This window comes from Oncorhynchus masou, chromosome 7 (assembly GCF_036934945.1).
Source record: "Oncorhynchus masou masou isolate Uvic2021 chromosome 7, UVic_Omas_1.1, whole genome shotgun sequence".
Taxonomy (NCBI): Eukaryota; Metazoa; Chordata; class Actinopteri; order Salmoniformes; family Salmonidae; genus Oncorhynchus; species Oncorhynchus masou.
In genome coordinates, this window is record NC_088218.1 from 5539990 (window position 1) to 5565793 (window position 25804).

The window sequence follows — 25804 nt, forward strand, 5'->3', positions numbered from 1 at the left end:
ACGGTAGTTAACACACTGTAGTTCACATACTGTAGTTAGTTTACATACGGTAGTTTACACACTGTAGTTCACATACGGTAGTTAACACACTGTAGTTTACATACTGTAGTTAGTTTACATACGGTAGTTAACACACTGTAGTTTACATACTGTAGTTAGTTTACATACGGTAGTTAACACACTGTAGTTCACATACTGTAGTTAGTTTACATACGGTAGTTAACACACTGTAGTTCACATACTGTAGTTAGTTTACATACGGTAGTTAACACACTGTAGTTAGTTTACATACGGTAGTTAACACACTGTAGTTCACATACGGTAGTTAACACACTGTAGTTCACATACTGTAGTTAGTTTACATACGGTAGTTAACACACTGTAGTTCACATATGTCTATTTTACATTCAGTGTGAGTGTCCTATTCCTTTCATTTGTTTCCTGATAATAATATATTCTATATTGCGTCGCTTTCACGCTATCAAATATGACTGTAAGATGTGTTTATCTTTATGAGCATTCTGTGCTTCCATGGGTTTATAGAGCCAGAGAGGAGAATCATCTTGCAGTATTTATTTGAGTTTTGAGCAGCGCAGGGTTTTTTCAGAGTGCTGTAAATCAATGGGAAGTGTCTCTTCAGTAGGGTAGTAATAGATATGGTAATACTATTAGCATGTGGTACAGCAGCCTTCTCTCCTGCTGCTACAGGACCATTAGGGAGAGGAGAGCCTCTTGCTATGAGGACCACTAGACATTACACTCTTTGTGTGTGTGTGTGTGTGTGTGTCTGTGTGTGTGTGTGTGTGTGTTTATCTCTCTTTGTCTGGGGGAGGTAACAGAACAGTGACTCATCTCCTCTAGCAGCATCTGGAAGTCCTCACTGTCATTGTGAGGTCAAGTGATTGTTAACCAGCAGGTCTCAGTCTTATTGTTAACCAGCAGGTCTCAGTCTTATTGTTAACCAGCAGGTCTGTCTTATTGTTAACCAGCAGGTCTCAGTCTTATTGTTAACCAGCAGGTCAGTCTTATTGTTAACCAGCAGGTCAGTCTTATTGTTAACCAGCAGGTCTCAGTCTTATTGTTAACCAGCAGGTCTGTCTTATTGTTAACCAGCAGGTCTGTCTTATTGTTAACCAGCAGGTCAGTCTTATTGTTAACCAGCAGGTCTCAGTCTTATTGTTAACCAGCAGGTCTGTCTTATTGTTAACCAGCAGGTCTCAGTCTTATTGTTAACCAGCAGGTCTCAGTCTTATTGTTAACCAGCAGGTCTGTCTTATTGTTAACCAGCAGGTCTGTCTTATTGTTAACCAGCAGGTCTCAGTCTTATTGTTAACCAGCAGGTCTCAGTCTTATTGTTAACCAGCAGGTCTGTCTTATTGTTAACCAGTAGGCCTCAGTCTTATTATTAACCAGTAGGTCTGTCTTATTGTTAACCAGCAGGTCAGTCTTATTGTTAACCAGCAGGTCTCAGTCTTATTGTTAACCAGTAGGTCTGTCTTATTGTTAACCAGCAGGTCTCAGTCTTATTGTTAACCAGCAGGTCTCAGTCTTAATGTTAACCAGCAGGTCTCAGTCTTATTGTTAACCAGCAGGTCTCAGTCTTATTGTTAACCAGCAGGTCTCAGTCTTATTGTTAACCAGTAGGTCTCAGTCTTATTGTTAACCAGCAGGTCTCAGTCTTATTGTTAACCAGCAGGTCTCAGTCTTATTGTTAACCAGTAGTTCTGTCTTATTGTTAACCAGCAGGTCTCAGTCTTATTGTTAACCAGCAGGTCTGTCTTATTGTTAACCAGCAGGTCTCAGTCTTATTGTTAACCAGCAGGTCTGTCTTATTGTTAACCAGCAGGTCAGTCTTATTGTTAACCAGCAGGTCAGTCTTATTGTTAACCAGCAGGTCTCAGTCTTATTGTTAACCAGCAGGTCTGTCTTATTGTTAACCAGCAGGTCTGTCTTATTGTTAACCAGCAGGTCAGTCTTATTGTTAACCAGCAGGTCTCAGTCTTATTGTTAACCAGCAGGTCTGTCTTATTGTTAACCAGCAGGTCTCAGTCTTATTGTTAACCAGCAGGTCTCAGTCTTATTGTTAACCAGCAGGTCTGTCTTATTGTTAACCAGCAGGTCTGTCTTATTGTTAACCAGCAGGTCTCAGTCTTATTGTTAACCAGCAGGTCTCAGTCTTATTGTTAACCAGCAGGTCTGTCTTATTGTTAACCAGTAGGCCTCAGTCTTATTATTAACCAGTAGGTCTGTCTTATTGTTAACCAGCAGGTCAGTCTTATTGTTAACCAGCAGGTCTCAGTCTTATTGTTAACCAGTAGGTCTGTCTTATTGTTAACCAGCAGGTCTGTCTTATTGTTAACCAGCAGGTCTCAGTCTTATTGTTAACCAGCAGGTCTGTCTTATTGTTAACCAGCAGGTCTGTCTTATTGTTAACCAGCAGGTCAGTCTTATTGTTAACCAGCAGGTCTGTCTTATTGTTAACCAGCAGGTCTCAGTCTTATTGTTAATCAGCAGGTCTCAGTCTTATTGTTAACCAGCAGGTCTCAGTCTTATTGTTAACCAGCAGGTCAGTCTTATTGTTAACCAGCAGGTCTGTCTTATTGTTAACCAGCAGGTCTCAGTCTTATTGTTAACCAGCAGGTGTCAGTCTTATTGTTAACCAGCAGGTCTCTGTCTTATTGTTAACCAGCAGGTCTGTCTTATTGTTAACCAGCAGGTCTCAGTCTTATTGTTAACCAGCAGGTGTCAGTCTTATTGTTAACCAGCAGGTCTCAGTCTTATTGTTAACCAGCAGGTCAGTCTTATTGTTAACCAGTAGGTCTCAGTCTTATTGTTAACCAGTAGGTCTGTCTTATTGTTAACCAGCAGGTCAGTCTTATTGTTAACCAGCAGGTGTCAGTCTTATTGTTAACCAGTAGGTCTGTCTTATTGTTAACCAGCAGGTCAGTCTTATTGTTAACCAGCAGGTCTCAGTCTTATTGTTAACCAGCAGGTCTCAGTCTTATTGTTAACCAGCAGGTCTCAGTCTTATTGTTAACCAGCAGGTCAGTCTTATTGTTAACCAGCAGGTCTCAGTCTTATTGTTAACCAGCAGGTCTCAGTCTTATTGTTAACCAGCAGGTCTGTCTTATTGTTAACCAGCAGGTCAGTCTTATTGTTAACCAGTAGGTCTCAGTCTTATTGTTAACCAGTAGGTCTCAGTCTTATTGTTAACCAGTAGGTCAGTCTTATTGTTAACCAGTAGGTCTCAGTCTTATTGTTAACCAGCAGGTCTCAGTCTTATTGTTAACCAGCAGGTCTCAGTCTTATTGTTAACCAGCAGGTCTCAGTCTTATTGTTAACCAGTAGGTCTCAGTCTTATTGTTAACCAGTAGGTCAGTCTTATTGTTAACCAGCAGGTCTCAGTCTTATTGTTAACCAGCAGGTCTCAGTCTTATTGTTAACCAGCAGGTCTCAGTCTTATTGTTAACCAGCAGGTCTCAGTCTTATTGTTAACCAGCAGGTCTCAGTCTTATTGTTAACCAGTAGGTCTCAGTCTTATTGTTAACCAGTAGGTCAGTCTTATTGTTAACCAGCAGGTCTCAGTCTTATTGTTAACCAGCAGGTCTCAGTCTTATTGTTAACCAGCAGGTCAGTCTTATTGTTAACCAGCAGGTCTGTCTTATTGTTAACCAGCAGGTCTCAGTCTTATTGTTAACCAGTAGGTCTCAGTCTTATTGTTAACCAGCAGGTCTGTCTTATTGTTAACCAGCAGGTCTCAGTCTTATTGTTAACCAGTAGGTCTCAGTCTTATTGTTAACCAGCAGGTCTCAGTCTTATTGTTAACCAGCAGGTCTCAGTCTTATTGTTAACCAGCAGGTCTGTCTTATTGTTAACCAGCAGGTCTCAGTCTTATTGTTAACCAGTAGGTCTCAGTCTTATTGTTAACCAGCAGGTCTCAGTCTTATTGTTAACCAGCAGGTCTCTGTCTTATTGTTAACCAGCAGGTCTGTCTTATTGTTAACCAGCAGGTCTCAGTCTTATTGTTAACCAGCAGGTCTCAGTCTTATTGTTAACCAGCAGGTCAGTCTTATTGTTAACCAGCATGTCTCAGTCTTATTGTTAACCAGCAGGTCTCAGTCTTATTGTTAACCAGCAGGTCTCAGTCTTATTGTTAACCAGCAGGTCTCAGTCTTATTGTTAACCAGCAGGTCTGTCTTATTGTTAACCAGCAGGTCTCAGTCTTATTGTTAACCAGCAGGTCTCAGTCTTATTGTTAACCAGCAGGTCTCAGTCTTATTGTTAACCAGCAGGTCTCTGTCTTATTGTTAACCAGCAGGTCTCAGTCGTGTTGTTAACCAGCAGATTTCAGTATCACCATCCAGTCCCCTTCTTGCCTGGCTACCCAAACTCCTTGCCCACAGATGGTAGTTTCTTCTCCTCAATGAGTCTGGATCTCAGGACCTCCCCAGCAATGAGTCTGGATCCCAGGACCTTCCCAACAATTTCTGAAATGCAAACACACTGTTCTGATTGGTCCAGAAACCGATGGGTTGAGCCAGAGTCAGGACACACGTGGTACTCTGATTTGTTAGAGGTGAATTGCTGATGACTTTGTTTTGTACAACACCCTTCATTATGACATCACAACAAAGGACTTAAACGAAGGCCGTCTCAGACTGAAGTTTGCAGTGAACATGGATCAAGGGAAGAACCCAGTTTAAATCATCAGGCGACTCCCCTTCAGCTGGTCCTTATAGGGCTGTCAACAAGGTCCCAATTGGCTGTTATAGTGTTAGTGCTATTGGGAAGGATTGGCTATGATTGGCTATTAAAGTATTACAGCTTCTGGCTATACCTCACATTCACACCACCTACACATGTCCTGGCATTTATTCGTACAAGTGAGTCTAGCAGCCAGGGTCAGTGAGAGAACGGAATACAGCGAGACAGCTGCTACTGCTCACTGCACATGGCTGTCAGCGGGGCAGTGGGTCTGTGTCTGAGTAGTAGTGGCTATCACAGTATTACAGCTGGGACAAGAGTAGATGTAACCCCATGTTTATGCCTACCTGCCTTGCATAAGTCTTATGAATCTAGTCACCACTGTGAGAGAGAGAGAGAGAGAGAGAGAGAGAGAGAGAGAGAGAGAGATATTGTGTGTGTGTGTGAGAGGGAGAGAGAGAGAGAGAGAGAGACATATTGTGTGTGTGTGTGAGAGGGAGAGAGACATTGTGTGTGTGTGAGAGAGGGAGAGAGACATTGTGTGTGTGAGAGGGAGAGAGAGAGAGAGAGACATTGTGTGTGTGTGTGTGTGTGTGAGAGAGAGAGAGAGAGAGAGAGAGAGACATTGTGTGTGTGTGTGTGAGAGGGAGAGAGAGAGAGAGAGAGAGACATTGTGTGTGTGTGTGTGTGTGTGTGTGTGAGGGAGAGAGAGAGAGAGAGAGACATTGTGTGTGTGAGAGAGAGGGAGGGAGAGAGAGAGAGAGAGAGAGAGAGAGACATTGTGTGTGTGTGTGTGTGTGTGTGTGTGTGTGTGTGTGTGAGGGAGAGAGAGACATAGTGTGTGTGAGAGAGAGAGAGAGAGAGAGAGAGAGAGACATTGTGTGTGAGAGAGAGAGAGAGAGAGAGATTGTGTGTGTGTGAGAGAGAGAGAGAGAGAGAGAGAGACATTGTGTGTGTGTGAGAGAGAGAGAGAGACATTGTGTGTGTCTCTGTGTGTGTATAGTATCGTTAAACAATCCTAACGTCAGACTGTAACCAGTTCATCCCAGACTCCTTCCATCCATCCTGTTCATTTATCTTGTCGTTGTCTTTTCCTCGCAGATGAAAGAGAAGACGTTCAAAAGAAGACTTTCTCAAAATGGATAAACTCACAGTTTTCTAAGGTACCACACACACACACACACACACACACACACACACACACACACACACACACACACACACACACACACACACACACACACACACACGTCAGACTGTCTGGCTCTGTTCTTGTTTTGCCAATTCAGAAGGCTGTCCTCCTACCTACCTGTGTTGTCAGGCTGCTGGAGAGAAAATGAACTGACAGCCTTGTGTCCCAAATGGCACCCTGTTCCCTTTATAGTGCACTACCCCATAGGGATCTGGTCTAAAGTAGTGCACTACCCCATAGGGATCTGGTCTAAAGTAGTGCACTACCCCATAGGGATCTGGTCTAAAGTAGTGCACTACCCCATAGGGCTCTGGTCTAAAGTAGTGCACTACCCCATAGGGATCTGGTCTAAAGTAGTGCACTACCCCATAGGGATCTGGTCTAAAGTAGTGCACTACCCCATAGGGCTCTGGTCTAAAGTAGTGCACTACCCCATAGGGCTCTGGTCTAAAGTAGTGCACTACCCCATAGGGCTCTGGTCTAAAGTAGTGCACTACCCCATAGAGCTCTGGTCTAAAGTAGTGCACTACCCCATAGGGCTCTGGTCTAAAGTAGTGCACTACCCCATAGGGCTCTGGCCTAAAGTAGTGCACTATAATGTTTGAACAAAACAATAGATTTTCATTTCAGTTTCATTTAGTTTCTCTCAGACCACCTAGTAACAATATAGGACTAAGTTATTGTTCTGTTGTGGTTTCTCCCAGACCAGCACAGTTGAAGTCAATATGAACTTTTCCAGTAGAATAGAATAGAGTCGACCTCCACAGGGCAAGTTGACCTGCAGACAATAACATCAGCTTAGCCTCAGACCATTCACATTGAGAGACATGTCTAGAATGATTGAAAAGGCAGTGCTTCTCCATGAATGAAGAGTAATTCAATTACGCATCCTGCATCTGAAATGGCACCCTATTCCCTATTTAGTGCACTACTTTAGACCAGAGTCCTATAGAACCCTGTTCCTTATTTAGTACACTACTTTAGATCAGAGTCCTATAGAACCCTGTTCCCTATTTAGTACACTACTTTAGACCAGAGTCCTATAGAACCCTGTTCCCTATTTAGTACACTACTTTAGACCGGAGTCCTATAGAACCCTGTTCCCTATTTAGTACACTACTTTAGACCAGAGTCCTATAGAACCCTGTTCCCTATTTAGTACACTACTTTTGACCGGAGTCCTATAGAACCCTGTTCCCTATTTAGTACACTACTTTAGACCAGAGTCCTATAGAACCCTGTTCCCTATTTAGTACACTACTTTAGACCGGAGTCCTATAGAACCCTGTTCCCTATTTAGTGCACTACTTTAGATCAGAGTCCTATAGAACCCTGTTCCCTATTTAGTGCACTACTTTAGACCAGAGTCCTATAGAACCCTGTTCCCTATTTAGTACACTACTTTAGACCGGAGTCCTATAGAACCCTGTTCCCTATTTAGTACACTACTTTAGACCAGAGTCCTATAGAACCCTGTTCCCTATTTAGTGCACTACTTTAGACTGGAGTCCTATAGAACCCTGTTCCCTATTTAGTGCACTACTTTAGACCAGAGTCCTATAGAACCCTGTTCCCTATTTAGTGCACTACCCCATAGGGATCTGGTCTAAAGTAGTGCACTGACCCCATAGGGATCTGGTCTAAAGTAGTGGAACCCCATAGGGCTCTGGTCTAAAGTAGTGCACTGGACCCATAGGGCTCTGGTCTAAAGTAGTGCACTACCCCATGGGGCTCTGGTCTAAAGTAGTGCACTACCCCATAGGGCTCTGGTCTAAAGTAGTGCATTACCTGGTGGGCTCTGGTCTAAAGTAGTGCACTACCCCATAGGGCTCTGGTCTAAAGTAGTGCACTACCCCATAGAGCTCTGGTCTCTGTAGTGCACTACCCCATAGGGCTCTGGTCTAAAGTAGTGCACTACCCCCATAGGGCTCTGGCCTAAAGTAGTGCACTATAATGTTTGAACAAAACAATAGATTTTCATTTCAGTTTCATTTAGTTTCTCTCAGACCACCTAGTAACAATATAGGACTTAGTTATTGTTCTGTTGTGGTTTCTCCCAGACCAGCACAGTTGAAGTCAATATGAACTTTTCCAGTAGAATAGAATTATTGGACCTCCACAGGGCAAGTTGACCTGCAGACAATAACATCAGCTTAGCCTCAGACCATTCACATTGAGAGACATGTCTAGAATGATTGAAAAGGCAGTGCTTCTCCATGAATGAAGAGTAATTCAATTACGCATCCTGCATCTGAAATGGCACCCTATTCATTTAACATTTACATTTAAGTCATTTAGCAGACGCTCTTATCCAGAGCGACTTACAAATTGGTGAATTCACCTTCTGACATCAGTGGAACAGCCACTTTACAATAGTGCATCTAAATCATTTAAGGGGGGGTGAGAAGGCTTGCTTTATCTATCCTAGGTATTCCTTGGAAGAGGTGGGGTTTCAGGTTTCTCCGGAAGGTGGTGATTGACTCCGCTGTCCTGGCGTCTGAGGGAGTTTGTTCCACCATTGGGGGGCCAGAGCAGCGAACAGTTTTGACTGGGCTGAGCGGGAACTGTACTTCATCAGTGGTAGGGAGGCGAGCAGGCCAGAGGTGGATGAACGCATCCACCTCTATAGGACTCTGATCTAAAGTGCACTACTTTAGATCAGAGTCCTATAGAATCCTGTTCCCTATTTAGTGCACTACTTTAGACCAGAGTCCTATAGAACCCTGTTCCCTATTTAGTACACTACTTTAGACCGGAGTCCTATAGAACCCTGTTCCCTATTTAGTACACTACTTTAGACCAGAGTCCTATAGAACCCTGTACCCTATTTAGTGCACTACTTTAGACCAGAGTCCTATAGAACCCTGTTCCCTATTTAGTACACTACTTTAGACCGGAGTCCTATAGAACCCTGTACCCTATTTAGTACACTACTTTAGACCGGAGTCCTATAGAACCCTGTTCCCTATTTAGTACACTACTTTAGACCGGAGTCCTATAGAACCCTGTTCCCTATTTAGTGCACTACTTTAGATCAGAGTCCTATAGAACCCTGTTCCCTATTTAGTGTACTACTTTAGACCAGAGTCCTATAGAACCCTGTTCCCTATTTAGTGCACTACTTTAGACCAGAGTCCTATAGAACCCTGTTCCCTATTTAGTGCACTACTTTAGACCGGAGTCCCCAAGCCATTCTCCTGACCAATCAATGACTAGATAATAGTCATGGTGGAACCATGATGGAGCTGGGATTAGAAGCAGCTGATGGAGCCATGATGGTGATGATGGTGATGGTGATGATGGTAATGATGATGATGGTGATGATGATGATGGTGATGATGATGGTGATGGTAATGGTGATGATGGTGATGGAGAAATCTTCCTGTAGATTGAGATGTTCTGTGACACAGTGGTTAGTTATTACTGGTGGTTGTCACTGTGAATAGAGTGAGGAGGGTGTGTGTGTACGTCTGCCTGTGTGTGTGCTTACCTTCCTGCCCGTGTGTGTGTGTGTGTGTGTGTGTTAACATGTCAGTGACCAGGATGAAATGTCTGTCTTCATGTGGATAATGTTAGTGTGTACCTGTCTGTCTTCATGTGGATAATGTGTCTGTTAGTGTGTACCTGTCTGTCTTCATGTGGATAATGTGTCTGTTAGTGTGTACCTGTCTGTCTTCATGTGGATAATGTGTCTGTTAGTGTGTACCTGTCTGTCTTCATGTGGATAATGTTAGTGTGTACCTGTCTGTCTTCATGTGGATAATGTTAGTGTGTACCTGTCTGTCTTCATGTGGATAATGTTAGTGTGTACCTGTCTGTCTTCATGTGGATAATGTTGTGTGTACCTGTCTGTCTTCATGTGGATAATGTTAGTGTGTACCTGTCTGTCTTCATGTGGATAATGTTAGTGTGTACCTGTCTGTCTTCATGTGGATAATGTTAGTGTGTACCTGTCTGTCTTCATGTGGATAATGTTAGTGTGTACCTGTCTGTCTTCATGTGGATAATGTGTCTGTTAGTGTGTACCTGTCTGTCTTCATGGGGATAATGTTAGTGTGTACCTGTCTGTCTTCATGTGGATAATGTTAGTGTGTACCTGTCTGTCTTCATGGGGATAATGTGTCTGTCAGTGTGTGTACCTGTGTGTTGCCAACATTTTCCGTTCTGGGGACCACCAAACCACCGTTTACAGCTGGTGAGGATCACCATTCGCAGAGTCACATTTGTTTTTTACATCAAACATCTTGGTGGTCAAATTTGGTCCATTTTATCAGTAAATGTAACAATTTATAAATGTATTATTATTATTAACAGTTTGCATTGTGAGAAGTCATATTAACATGTCTTATAATACACTTAATGCTCCCACTGTAATTGGACCACAGGTTGGAAACACTGGTCTACATGTGTCTATTATTGGACTACAGATTGGAAACACTGGTCTACATGTGGATGGACCTGTGTCTCTTATTGGACCACAGGTTGGAAACACTGGTCTACATGTGGATTTACCTGTGTCTGTTATTGGACCACAGGTTGGAAACACTGGTCTACATGTGTCTCTTATTGGACCACAGGTTGAAAACACTGGTCTACATGTGTCTCTTATTGGACCACAGGTTGGAAACACTGGTCTACATGTGTCTCTTATTGGACCACAGGTTGGAAACACTGGTCTACATGTGTCTCTTATTGGACCACAGGTTGGAAACACTGGTCTACATGTGGATGGACCTGTGTCTCTTATTGGACCACAGGTTGAAAACACTGGTCTACATGTGGATGGACGTGTGTCTGTTATTGGACCACAGGTTGGAAACACTGGTCTACATGTGGATGGACGTGTGTCTGTTATTGGACCACAGGTTGGAAACACTGGTCTACATGTGGATGGACGTGTGTCTGTTATTGGACCACAGGTTGGAAACACTGGTCTACATGTGGATGGACCTGTGTCTCTTATTGGACCACAGGTTGGAAACACTGGTCTACATGTGGATGGATCTGTGTTTATTATAACAGGTTGGAAACACAGGTTACATTTGGAACACTGGTCTACATGTGGATGGACGTGTGTCTGTTATTGGACCACAGGTTGGAAACACTGGTCTACATGTGGATGGATGTGATATTATTGGACCACAGGTTGGAAACACTGGTCTACATGTGGATGGATGTGTGTCTCTTATTGGACCACAGGTTGGAAACACTGGTCTACATGTGGATGGATGTGTGTCTGTTATTGGACCACAGGTTGGAAACACTGGTCTACATGTGGATGGATGTGTGTCTATTATTGGACCACAGGTTGGAAACACTGGTCTACATGTGGATGGATGTGTGTCTATTATTGGACTACAGATTGGGAACACTGGTCTACATGTGGATGGACCTGTGTCTCTTATTGGACCACAGGTTGGAAACACTGGTCTACATGTGGATGGATGTGTGTCTGTTATTGGACCACAGGTTGGAAACACTGGTCTACATGTGGATGGATGTGTGTCTCTTATTGGACCACAGGTTGGAAACACTGGTCTACATGTGGATGGACCTGTGTCTCTTATTGACCACAGGTTGGAAACACTGGTCTACATGTGGATTATGTGTCTCTTATTGGACCACAGGTTGGAAACACTGGTCTACATGTGGATGGATGTGTGTCTATTATTGGACCACAGGTTGGAAACACTGGTCTACATGTGGATGGACCTGTGTCTCTTATTGGACCACAGGTTGGAAACACTGGTCTACATGTGGATGGATGTGTGTCTCTTATTGGACCACAGGTTGGAAACACTGGTCTACATGTGGATGGATGTGTTTCTCTTATTGGACCACAGGTTGGAAACACTGGTCTACATGTGGATGGACCTGTGTCTCTTATTGGACCACAGGTTGGAAACACTGGTCTACATGTGGATGGACCTGTGTCTCTTATTGGACCACAGGTTGGAAACACTGGTCTACATGTGGATGGACCTGTGTCTCTTATTGGACCACAGGTTGGAAACACTGGTCTACATGTGGATGGATGTGTGTCTGTTATTGGACCACAGGTTGGAAACACTGGTCTACATGTGGATGGACCTGTGTCTCTTATTGGACCACAGGTTGGAAACACTGGTCTACATGTGGATGGACCTGTGTATCTTATTGGACCACAGGTTGGAAACACTGGTCTAGCTTGATGACGAGCTTGGAGGGTACTATGGTGTTAAATGCCGAACAGCATTCTCACATAGGTATTCCTCTTGTCCAGATGAGTTATGGCAGTGTGTTGTGTTTGAGATTGCATCGTCTGTGGACCTATTTGGGCGGTAAGCAAATTGGAGTGGGTCTAGGGTGTCAGGTAGGGTGGAGGTGATATGGTCCTTGACTAGTCTCTCAAAGCACTTCATGTAGAGGTGTTTAGCTCAGTTACCTTAGCTTTCTTGGGAACAGGAACAATGGTGGCCCTCTTGAAGCATGTGGGAACAGCAGACTGGGATAGGGATTGATTGAATATGTCCGTAAAACACACCAGCCAGCTGGTCTGCGCATGCTCTGGTGATGCCGTCTGGGCCTGCAGCCTTGCGAGGGTTAACACGTTTAAATGTTTTACTCACCTCGGCTGCAGTGAAGGAGAGTCTGCATGTTTTCGTTGCAGGTCTACATGTGGATGGACCTGTGTCTGTTATTGGTCTACATGTGGATGGATGTGTGTCTGTCTGTCTATATGTGTGTCTGTCTAGATATCTGTCTGTTATTGGACCACAGGTTGGAAACACTGGTCTACATGTGGATGGATGTGTGTCTGTTATTGGACCACAGGTTGGAAACACTGGTCTACATGTGGATGGACCTGTGTCTCTTATTGGACCACAGGTTGGAAACACTGGTCTACATGTGGATGGATGTGTGTCTGTTATTGGACCACAGGTTGGAAACACTGGTCTACATGTGGATGGACGTGTGTCTGTTATTGGACCACAGGTTGGAAACACTGGTCTACATGTGTCTCTTATTGGACCACAGGTTGGAAACACTGGTCTACATGTGGATGGACGTGTGTCTGTTATTGGACCACAGGTTGGAAACACTGGTCTATATGTAGATGGACCTGTGTCTCTTATTGGACCACATGTTGGAAACACTGGTCTACATGTGGATGGACGTGTGTCTGTTATTGGACCACAGGTTGGAAACACTGGTCTATATGTAGATGGACCTGTGTCTCTTATTGGACCACAGGTTGGAAACACTGGTCTACATGTGTCTGTTATTGGACCACAGGTTGGAAACACTGGTCTACATGTGTCTGTTATTGGACCACAGGTTGGAAACACTGGTCTACATGTGTCTGTTATTGGACCACAGGTTGGAAACACTGGTCTACATGTGGATGGATGTGTGTCTGTCTAGATGTCTGTCTATATGTGTGTCTGTCTGGATGTGTGTCTGTCTAGATTTGTATTTATTTATTTAACCTTTATTTAACTAGGCAAGTCAGTTAAGAACAAATTATTTTCAATGATGGCCTAGGAACAGTGGGTTAACTGCCTGTCCAGGGGCAGAACGACAGATTTGTACCTTGTCAGCTCGGGGGTTTGAACTCGCAACCTTCCGGTTACTAGTCCAACGCTCTAACCACTAGGCTACCCTGCCGCCCCAAATGTGTGTCTGTCTAGATGTGTGTCTGCCTAGATGTGTGTCTGTCTACATGTCTGTCTAGATGTGTGTCTAAATGTATGTCTGTCTAAATGTATGTCTGTCTAGATGTGTGTCTGTCTAGATGTGTGTCTGTCTAGATGTGTGTCTGTCTAGATTTGTGTCTGTCTAGATGTCTGTCTAGATGTGTGTCTGTCTAGATGTGTGTCTGTCTAGATGTGTGCCTGTCTGTCTGTATGAGTGTGTGCCTCTAGGTATGAGTGTGTGTGTGTGTATGAGTGTGTGTCTATATGAGTGTGTGTGTGTCTTTGAGTGTGCGTGTCTATATCAGTGTGTCTGTCTGTATGGGTGTGTATCTCTGTGTGACATCCTTAGCATCCCCCAAAAACCTAGAGAGACACATTCCGTTATTTTCCATCTTGATTAGGGGAGGCTGGAGGTGTGCTGTTACCATGCCGACCAGGGCTCAGGTGTGGTGTGGAGGAATCTATTGAACGGCAGTCTCATCTCCCGCCTGGAGATTAAGGCAGACGGGGGCAGCAGACAGACAGACAGACACACGGAGAGGAGAGTAGAGGAGAGTAGAGGAGAGGAGAGGAGATGATAGTGAAAGGGAAGAGGAGAGGAGGAATGAGGGAAGGAGGAATAGAGGAGGGAAGAGTTCAGATGAGGGGCAGAAAGAGAGACAGAAGGATGAAAGTGATAATCGGGGAGAATTTGAGACAGGAAACAAGAGAGGAAAAGAGAAGGAGATAGAATCTGCCACACTCCCACTGTTATCCCCCTGGTAACAAAACCCCTTGAGTGAGTGGGTGTGTGTGTCTGTGTTTATGTATAATGAGAGAACATATGCTTGCATTTGAAATGGACAGAAAAGAGATTGCTGTGTGTGTATAATATAGATTGCAGTGTGTGTAGTATAAATTCTAGTGTGTGTGTGATATAGATTGCAGTGTGTGTAGTATAAATTCTAGTGTGTGTGTGATATAGATTGCAGTGTGTGTAATATAGATTGCTGTGTGTTCGTGTGTGTGTGTGTGTGTGTGATATAGATTGCAGTGTGTGTAGTATAGATTGTAGTGTGTAGTGTGTGTGTGTGTGTGTGTGTGTGTGTGTGTGTATAATATAGATTGTAGTGTGTGTAATATAGATTGCAGTGTGTGTAATATAGATTGCAGTTTGTGTGTGTAATATAGATTGCAGTGTGTGTAATATAGATTGCAGTGTGTGTAATATAGATTGCAGTGTGTGTGCAATATAGATTGCAGTGTGTGTGCAATATAGATTGCAGTGTGTGTATAATATAGATTGCAGTGTGTATGCAATATAGATCAATCAAAATCAAATCAAATCACACTGGCAATACTAATACTGTTACACTGGTAATACTAATATTGTTACACTGGCAACTAATACTGTTACACTGGCAATACTAATACTGTTACACTGGCAATACTAATACTGTTACACTGGCAATACTAATACTGTTACACTGGCAACTAATACTGTTACACTGGCAATACTAATACTGTTACACTGGCAATACTAATACTGTTACACTGGCAATACTAATACTGTCACACTGGCAATACTAATACTGTTACACTGGCAATACTAATACTGTTACACTGGCAATACTAATACTGTTACACTGGCAACTAATACTGTTACACTGGCAACTAATACTGTTACACTGGCAATACTAATACTGTTACACTGGCAATACTAATACTGTTACACTGGCAATACTAATACTGTTACACTGGCAATACTAATACTGTTACACTGGCAACTAATACTGTTACACTGGCAACTAATACTGTTACACTGGCAACTAATACTGTTACACTGGCAATACTAATACTGTTACACTGGCAACTAATACTGTTACACTGGCAACTAATACTGTTACACTGGCAACTAATACTGTTACACTGGCAATACTAATACTGTTACACTGGCAATACTAATACTGTTACACTGGCAATACTAATACTGTTACACTGGCAATACTAATACTGTTACACTGGTAATACTAATATTGTTACACTGGCAATACTAATACTGTTCACTGGCAATACTAATACTGTTACACTGGCAATACTAATACTGTTACACTGGCAACTAATACTGTTACACTGGCAACTAATACTGTTACACTGGCAATACTAATACTGTTCACTGGCAATACTAATACTGTTACACTGGCAATACTAATACTGTTACACTGGCAATACTAATACTGTTACACTGGCAATACTAATATTGTTACACTGGCAACTAATACTGTTACACTGGCAACTAATACTGTTACACTGGCAACTAATACTGTTACACTGGCAACACTAATACTGTTACACTGGCAATACTAATACTGTTACACTGGCAATACTAATACTGTTACACGGCCAATACTAATACTGTTACACTGGCAATACTAATACTGTTACACTGGCAATACTAATACTGTTACACTGGCAACTAATACTGTTTCACTGGCAATACTAATACTGTTACACTGGTAATACTAATACTGTTACACTGGCAATACTAATACTGTTACACTGGTAATACTAATACTGTTACACTGGCAATACTAATACTGTTACACTGGCAATACTAATACTGTTACACTGGCAACTAATACTGTTACACTGGCAATACTAATACTGTCACACTGGCAATACTAATACTGTTACACTGGCAATACTAATACTGTTACACTGGCAACTAATACTGTTACACTGGCAATACTAATACTGTTACACTGGCAATACTAATACTGTTACACTGGCAATACTAATACTGTTACACTGGCAATACTAATACTGTTACACTGGCAATACTAATACTGTTACACTGGCAACTAATACTGTTACACTGGCAACTAATACTGTTACACTGGCAATACTAATACTGTTACACTGGCAATACTAATACTGTTACACTGACAATACTAATACTGTTACACTGGCAACTAATACTGTTACACTGGCAATACTAATACTGTTACACTGGCAATACTAATACTGTTACACTGGCAACTAATACTGTTACACTGGCAATACTAATACTGTTACACTGGCAATACTAATACTGTCACACTGGCAACTAATACTGTTACACTGGTAATACTAATACTGTTACACTGGCAATACTAATACTGTTACACTGGCAATACTAATACTGTTACACTGGCAACTAATACTGTTACACTGGCAATACTAATACTGTTACACTGGTAATACTAATACTGTTACACTGGCAACTAATACTGTTACACTGGCAACTAATACTGTTACACTGGCAATACTAATACTGTTACACTGGCAATACTAATACTGTTACACTGGTAATACTAATACTGTTACACTGGCAATACTAATACTGTTACACTGGCAATACTGATACTGTTACACTGGCAATACTAATACTGTTACACTGGCAACTAATACTGTTACACTGGCAATACTAATACTGTTACACTGGCAACTAATACTGTTACACTGGCAACTAATACTGTTACACTGGTAATACTAATACTGTTACACTGGCAATACTAATACTGTTACACTGGCAATACTGATACTGTTACACTGGCAATACTAATACTGTTACACTGGCAACTAATACTGTTACACTGGCAATACTAATACTGTTACACTGGCAACTAATACTGTTACACTGGCAACTAATACTGTTACACTGGCAATACTAATACTGTTACACTGGCAACTAATACTGTTACACTGGCAATACTAATACTGTTACACTGGCAATACTGATACTGTCACACTGGCAACTAATACTGTTACACTGGTAATACTAATACTGTTACACTGGCAATACTAATACTGTTACACTGGCAATACTAATACTGTTACACTGGCAACTAATACTGTTACACTGGCAATACTAATACTGTTACACTGGCAACTAATACTGTTACACTGGCAATACTAATACTGTTACACTGGCAATACTAATACTGTCACACTGGTAACTAATACTGTCACACTGGCAATACTAATACTGTTACACTGGCAACTAATACTGTTACACTGGCAATACTAATACTGTTACACTGGCAATACTAATACTGTTACACTGGCAATACTAATACTGTTACACTGGCAACTAATACTGTTACACTGGCAACTAATACTATTACACTGGCAATACAAATACTGTTACACTGACAACTAATACTGTTACACTGGCAATACTAATACTGTCACACTGGCAATACTAATACTGTCACACTGGCAACTAATACTGTTACACTGGCAATACTAATACTGTTACACTGGCAATACTAATACTGTCACACTGGCAACTAATACTGTTACCCTGGCAATACTAATACTGTTACACTGGCAACTACTACTGTTACACTGGCAATACTAATACTGTTACACTGGCAATACTAATACTGTTACACTGGCAATACTAATACTGTTACACTGGCAACTAATACTGTTTCACTGGCAATACTAAAGTGCCTATAAGAACATCTAATAGTCAAAGGTTAATGAAATACAAATGGTATAGAGGGAAATAGTCCTACAATTCCTATAATAACTACAACCTAAAACTTCGTACCTGGGAATTTTGAAGACTCATGTTAAAAGGAACCACCAGCTTTCATATGTTCTCATGTCCTGAGCAAGGAACTTAAACGTTTGCTTTCTTACATGGCACATCTTGCACTTTTACTTTCTTCTCCAACACTTTGTTTTTGCATTATTTAAACCAAATTGAACATATTTCATTATTTACTTGAGGCTAAATTGATTTTATTGATGTATCATATGAAGTTAAAATAAGTGTTCATTCAGTATTGTTGTAATTGTCATTATTACAAATACATTTTTTTTTTAAATTGTCCGATTAATCGGTATCGGCTTTTTTGGTCCTCCAATAATCGGTATCGGTATCAGCGTTGAAAAATCATAATCGGTCGACCTCTAGTGTGTAATATAGATTGCAGTGTTTGTATAATATAGATTGCAGTGTGTATGTAATGTAGATTTCAGTGTGTGTAATATAGATTGTAGTGTGTGTGTGTGATATAGATTGCAGTGTGTGTAATATAGAATGCAGTGTGTGTAATATAGATTGCAGTGTGTATGTAATATAGAATGCAGTGTATGTAATATAGATTGCAGTGTTTATAATATATATTGCAGTGTGTGTGTGTGTAATATAGATTGCAGTGTGTATAATATAGATTGCTTTGAGACAGAGAGTGAAAGCAGAGAGAAAGGGACAGAGAGAGAGAGTGGAAGACAGAGAGAGTGGATGACAGAGAGTGGATGACAGAGAGTGGATGACAGAGAGTGGATGACAGAGAGTGGATGACAGAGAGTGGATGCCAGAGAGTGGAAGCCAGAGAGTGGAAGCCAGAGAGTGGAAGCCAGAGAGTGGAAGCCAGAGAGTGTGGATGACAGAGAGTGTGGATGACAGAGAGAGTGGATGACAGAGAGAGTGGATGACAGAGAGAGTGGATGACAGAGAGAGTGGATGACAGAGAGAGTGGATGACAGAGAGAGTGGATGACAGAGAGAGTGGATGACAGAGAGAGTGGATGACAGAGAGAGTGGAAGACAGAGAGAGGATGACAGAGAAAGTGTAAGACAGAGAGTGGATGACAGAGAAGGTGGAAGACAGAGAGTGGAAGACAGAGAGAGTGGAAGACAGAGAGAAAGGGACAGAGAGAGAGAGTGGAAGCAGAGAGAGTGGAAGCAGAGAGAGTGGAAGCAGAGAGAGTGGAAGCAGAGAGAGTGGATGACAGAGAGTGGAAGACAGAGAGTGGAAGACAGAGAGTGGAAGACAGAGAGTGGAAGACAGAGAGTGGAAGACAGAGAGTGGAAGACAGAGAGTGGAAGACAGAGAGAGAGTGGAAGACAGAGAGAGAGTGGAAGACAGAGAGAGAGTGGAAGACAGAGAGAGAGTGGAAGACAGAGAGAGAGTGGAAGACAGAGAGAGAGTGGAAGACAGAGAGAGAGTGGAAGACAGAGAGAGAGTGGAAGACAGAGAGAGAGTGGAAGACAGAGAGAGAGTGGATGACAGAGAGAGAGAAAGAGAGAAAACATGGTGTCCATTCTCTCCAAACCTCATTAACAGTCCCCTCCCACTCTCCCTGTTTTTGTCAGAGTTCAGATGTGGCAATAGGCTCATCTTTTCTAAGGAAATCAATTCGCCGCCCCCAAGGCATTGTGGTCTGTCTGGAGACCGAGGCCTTTATTGAGTCACTGGAAGAGGCATGGGGCGACACACACACACACACACACACACACACACACACACACACACACACACACACACACTAGGGGGCAGGAGGGGGTCGGGCTCAAAGGGGTAAAGCCAGCGTGCCAACCCAAGGGCACGGCCGTGGACAGACTGCCTAGAGATAATCCTAACATAAAAAACAGACTGGAAGAGAGGGAGGGAGGGAAGTAGAAAGGTAGGGAGGGAGAGATATGGAGAGGGAGGGAGGTAGGGAGGGAGGGAGAGAGAGAGGGAGGGAGGAGGCAGAGGAGGGAGGGAGAGAGGGAGAGAGGGAGGGAGAGGGGGAGAGGCAGAGGGAGGGAGAGGGAGGGAGAGGGAGGGAGGGGGAGAGAGAGAGGGAGAGAGGGGGAGAGGCAGAGAGGGAGGGGGGGAGAGAGAGGGAGGAGAGGAGGGAGGGAGGGAGGGAGGAGAGAGTGGAGAGGGAGGGAGGGGAGAGGGAGAGGAGGGAGGGAGGGAGAGAGAGAGGGGGAGAGGCAGAGGAGGGAGGGAGAGAGAGGGGGGAGAGGCAGAGGAGGGGAGAGATATGGAGAGAGGGAGGAGGGGGGGAGAGGCAGAGGGAGGGAGATGGAGGAGAGAGGAGGGGGAGAGGCAGAGGAGGGGGGGAGGGAGGGAGTAGAGAGGGAGGGGGAGAGGCAGATGGGAGGGAGAGAGGGAGAGAGGAGAGGGGAGAGGCAGAGGAGGGAGGGAGGGGGAGAGGGAGAGGAGGGAGGGGAGGAGAGAGGGAGGGGTAGGGAGAGGAGAGATATGGAGAGGCAGAGGAGGGAGGGAGAGAGAGAGGGGGAGAGGCAGAGGAGGGAGGGAGAGAGAGAGGGGGAGAGGCAGAGGAGAGAGAGAGAGAGAGAGAGACGGGAGAGGCAGAGGAGGGAGGGAGGGGGAGAGGCAGAGGAGGGAGGGATGTGGAGAGGTGGCAAGATGGATGGAGACAGACAGAGAGACATACAGACAGACAGACAGACAGACAGACAGACAGACAGACAGACAGACAGACAGAGCCACGAAGAGAACTGTGAACTGTAGAATTGAACAGCGCGAGCCTGAAATCCACACTGAATCACTCAGATTCGCTACTGTTTCAGACAGTGAAGTAATATTCACTTTGGATCTGATTCCAAACCAGAGCAGAAACATAGACTTGGCAGTCTTAGCAGACATGATAAGTACAGATGTATAATCTTAATTGGATCTCTCTTTTGTTGTTGATAATTTTACTGCATCGCAGGGAATGCAGATGAGCTTTGTGATTTACATAAATGTACTGGAAACCAACACACGGTCATATTAACAGCCTCACCTCCATCAAGCAACATTATGGACTAAACATTCAAATCCTGTTGCTGCAGGATTATTTAGCTGTGACAGTACAGGTCAAATGAAAGACCCTACATCTGTAGCAGTACAGTGTAGAGAATAGGCTTGGAGATGAGGGAACGCTTATATTCATGACATCACAGCATGCGTTCCAAATGGCACCCTATTCCCTATATAGTGCACTACTTTCGACCAGGGCCCATAGCACTGTAGTCAAAACTAGTGCACTATATAGGGAAGAGGATGCTATTTAGGAGACAGACGTACTTTACCCTCTGACTGGGAATACTTGTGAAATGAAAGATGATTTTGCTGGAAAAACATGATGTTTCAGTCTTTTCATTTTGATTTGCATAAAACAACGACCTGGAAGTTATTATGAAGTCTGCAGCAGAAGACATTTATCACAGAGCAGGACTTCAGAGGTTAACCTGCCCCTATATAGATACCACCAGTACACCCTTCATACTAGATTAGATAACTGACTGTAGCTACATCTTCTCTCTGTGTTAGTGTTGGAGATATGTCTCTCTGTGTTAGTATTGGAGATATGTCTCTCTGTGTTAGTATTGGGGATTTGTCTCTCTGTGTTAGTATTGGAGATTTGTCTCTCTGTGTTAGTATTGGAGATTTGTCTCTCTGTGTCAGTATTGGAGATTTGTCTCTCTGTGTCAGTATTGGAGATTTGTCTCTCTGTGTCAGTATTGGAGATTTGTCTCTCTGTGTCATAGTTGGAGATATGTCTTCTCTCTGTGTTAGTATTGGAGATATGTTTCTCTGTGTTAGTATTGGATATATGTCTTCTCTCTGTGTTAGTGTTGGAGATATGTCGTCTCTCAGTGTTAGTATTGGATATATGTCTTCTCTCAGTGTTAATATTGGAGATATGTCTTCTCTCAGTGTTAGTATTGGAGATATGTCTCTCTGTGTCAGTTTGGAGATATATCTTCTCTCAGTGTTAGTATTGGAGATATGTCTTCTCTCTGTGTTAGTATTGGAGATATGTCTTCTCTCTGTGTTAGTATTGGAGATATGTCTTCTCTCAGTGTTAGTATTGGATATATGTCTTCTCTCTGTGTTAGTGTTGGAGATATGTCTTCTCTCAGTGTTAGTATTGGATATATGTCTTCTCTCTGTGTTAGTATTGGAGCTATGTCTCTCTGTGTCAGTTTGGAGATATGTCTTCTCTCAGTGTTAGTATTGGAGATATGTCTCTCTGTGTTAGTATTGGAGATATGTCTCTCTGTGTTAGTATTGGAGATATGTCTGTCAGAGTGTCATGATGGGTTGACCTTGCTCAAAGGCACAACGACAGGATATTATGGTACCTCGGGTCTGAAACCAGAAAACCCAGCACATCTCCCATTTTGTCTTGCTCTGCTCAGGATCTGAACTGACATCGTTCCTGTGTATCCTGTAGTGATGTGTTGTGCCCTGTTTCCTCAGGCAGGGAAGCCCCCCATCCAGGACCTCTTCACCGACCTGTGTGATGGCCGTCGCCTGCTGGAGCTGCTGGAGGGACTGGCAGGTCACGAGCTGGTCAGTAATGTCATCATTATCCTCCTGGACTTACCAACCTAACCCCCTTCACCTCCTCACCTCCTTATCCTCCTAGCCTCACGTATCTTCCTCACCTCCTTATCCTCCTAGCCCCACGTATCTCCCTCACCTCCTCATCTCCTCACCTCCTTATCCTCCGAGCCCCATGTATCTCCCTCATCTCCTCACCTCCTTATCCTCCTAGCCCCATGTATCTCCCTCACCTCCTCATCTCCTCACCTCCTTATCCTCCTAGCCCCATGTATCTCCCTCACCTCCTCATCACCACACCTCCTTATCCTCCTAGCCCCATGTATCTCCCTCACCACCTCACCTCCTTATCCTCCTAGCCCCATGTATCTCCCTCACCTCCTCATCTCCTCACCTCCTTATCCTCCTAGCCCCATGTATCTCCCTCACCTCCTCTCACCACACCTCCTTATCCTCCTAGCCCCATGTATCTCCCTCACCACCTCACCTCCTTATCCTCCTAGCCCCAAGTATCTCCCTCACCACCTCACCTCCTTATCCTCCGAGCCCCATGTATCTCCCTCATCTCCTCACCTCCTTATCCTCCTAGCCCCATGTATCTCCCTCACCTCCTCATCTCCTCACCTCCTTATCCTCCTAGCCCCATGTATCTCCCTCACCTCCTCATCACCACACCTCCTTATCCTCCTAGCCCCATGTATCTCCCTCACCACCTCACCTCCTTATCCCACTAGCCCAATGTATCTCCCTCACCTCACCACCTCACCTCCTTATCCTCCTAGCCCCATGTATCTCCCTCACCTCCTCATCACCTACCTCCTTATCCTCCTAGCCCCATGTATCTCCTCAGCCCCACCTCCTTATCCTCCTATCCCTTGTATCTCCCTCACCTCCTCATCTCCTCACCTCCTTATCCTCCTAGCCCCATGTATCTCCCTCACCTCACCACCTCACCTCCTTATCCTCCTAGCCCCATATCTCCCCACCTCCTCATCACCTCACCTCTTATCCTCCGAGCCCCATGTATCTCCTCACCTCACCACCTCACCTCCTTATCCTCCTAGCCCCATGTATCTCCCTCACCTCCTCATCACCTCACCTCCTTATCCTCCGAGCCCCATGTATCTCCCTCACCTCACCACCTCACCTCCTTATCCTCCTAGCCCCATGTATCTCCCTCACCTCCTCATCACCTACCTCCTTATCCTCCTAGCCCCATGTATCTCCCTCACCTCCTCACCTCCTTATCCTCCTATCCCCTTGTATCTCCCTCACCTCCTCATCTCCTCACCTCCTTATCCTCCTAGCCCCATGTATCTCCCTCACCTCACCACCTCACCTCCTTATCCTCCTAGCCCCATGTATCTCCCTCACCTCCTCATCTCCTTATCCTCCTATCCCCATGTATCCCCCTCACCTCACCACCTCACCTCCTTATCCTCCTAGCCCCATGTATCTCCCTCACCACCTCACCCCCTTATCCTCCTTTCCCCATGTATCTCCCTCACCTCCTTATCCTCTTAGCCCCATGTATCTCCTCACCTCCTTATCCTCCTATCCCCATGTATCTCCTTCACCTCCTCATCTCCTCACCTCCTTATCCTCCTAGCCCCATGTATCTCCCTTACCTCCTCATCTCCTCACCTCCTTATCCTCCTAGCCCCATGTATCTCCCTCACCACCTCACCACCTCACCTCCTTATCCTCCTAGCCCCATATATCTCCCTCACCTCCTCACCACCTCACCTCCTTATCCTCCTAGCCCCATGTATCTCCCTCACCTCACCCCCTTATCCTCCTAACCCCATTCACCTCCTTATCCTCCTAGCCCCATGTATCTCCCTCACCTCCTCATCTCCTCACCTCCTTATCCTCCTAGCCCCATGTATCTCCCTTACCTCCTCATCTCCTCACCTCCTTATCCTCCTAGCCCCATGTATCTCCCTCACCACCTCACCTCCTCACCTCCTTATCCTCCTAGCCCCATGTATCTCCCTCACCACCTCACCACCTCACCTCCTTATCCTCCTAGCCCCATATATCTCCCTCACCTCCTCACCACCTCACCTCCTTATCCTCCTAGCCCCATGTATCTCCCTCACCTCACCCCCTTATCCTCCTAACCCCATTCACCTCCTTATCCTCCTAGCCCCATGTATCTCCCTCACCTCCTCATCTCCTCACCTCCTCATCTCCTCACCTCCTTATCCTCCTAGCCCCATGTATCTCCCTCACCTCCTCATCTCCTCACCTCCTCATCTCCTCACCTCCTTATCCTCCTAGCCCCATGTATCTCCATCTCCTCACCTCCTTATCCTCCTAACCTCACTTCTCTCCTCACATCCTCCTAACCTCACCTATCTCCTCACTTCCTTATCCTCTTGACCCCACTTATCTCCTCGCCTCCTCGCCTCCTTACCTCTTAACCCCACTTATCTCCTCAACTCCTCACTTATCTCCAAATCTATTATACCAACCTGTTGTCTTTCTCCTTGCATTTCTTCTCCTCCTCCTCTATCTTTGTCCTAAACTTTATACAATAGCTTTTATTGTAATATAAACCTCTTTCAGCAATGGCCCTGAGCAAGGTCTTTAATATCATGTTCAGTAAATAAAGCCTCAGTGTGTTCTGAAGGATCTTCTGAAGGATCTCTTCTGTGTGTGTGTTCTGATCTCTTCTCTTCTGAAGGATCTTCTGAAGGATCTCTTCTGTGTGTGTGTGTTCTGAAGGATCTCTTCTCTTCTGTGTGTGTGTGTTCTGAAGGATCTCTTCTCTTCTGTGTGTGTGTGTTCTGAAGGATCTCTTCTGTGTGTGTGTGTTCTGAAGGATCTCTTCTCTTCTGTGTGTGTGTGTTCTGAAGGATCTCTTCTCTTCTGTGTGTGTGTGTGTTCTGAAGGATCTCTTCTGTGTGTGTGTGTGTGTTCTGAAGGATCTCTTCTCTTCTGTGTGTGTGTTCTGAAGGATCTCTTCTCTTCTGTGTGTGTGTGTGTTCTGAAGGATCTCTTCTCTTCTGTGTGTGTGTGTGTGTTCTGAAGGATCTCTTCTCTTCTGTGTGTGTGTGTGTGTTCTGAAGGATCTCTTCTCTGTGTGTGTGTGTGTTCTGAAGGATCTCTTCTCTTCTGTGTGTG

General features: G+C 44.2%; 2 protein-coding genes across 2 annotated transcripts in view; one reads left to right on the plus strand and one right to left on the minus strand.

Moving 5' to 3' along the window:
- LOC135542929 (dystrophin-like) overlaps nt 1-25804 on the minus strand; it is a gene marked incomplete at its 5' end in the record, with an annotated part of 841859 nt that overhangs the window by 544999 nt on the left and 271056 nt on the right.
- The window catches only part of LOC135542898 (dystrophin-like), a 264431-nt gene that overhangs the window by 46761 nt on the left and 191866 nt on the right, over nt 1-25804 (plus strand). The window contains 2 exon segments of the mRNA XM_064970044.1: nt 5806-5867; nt 22592-22684. The gene's annotated coding sequence lies outside the window, so the exon portion shown is untranslated.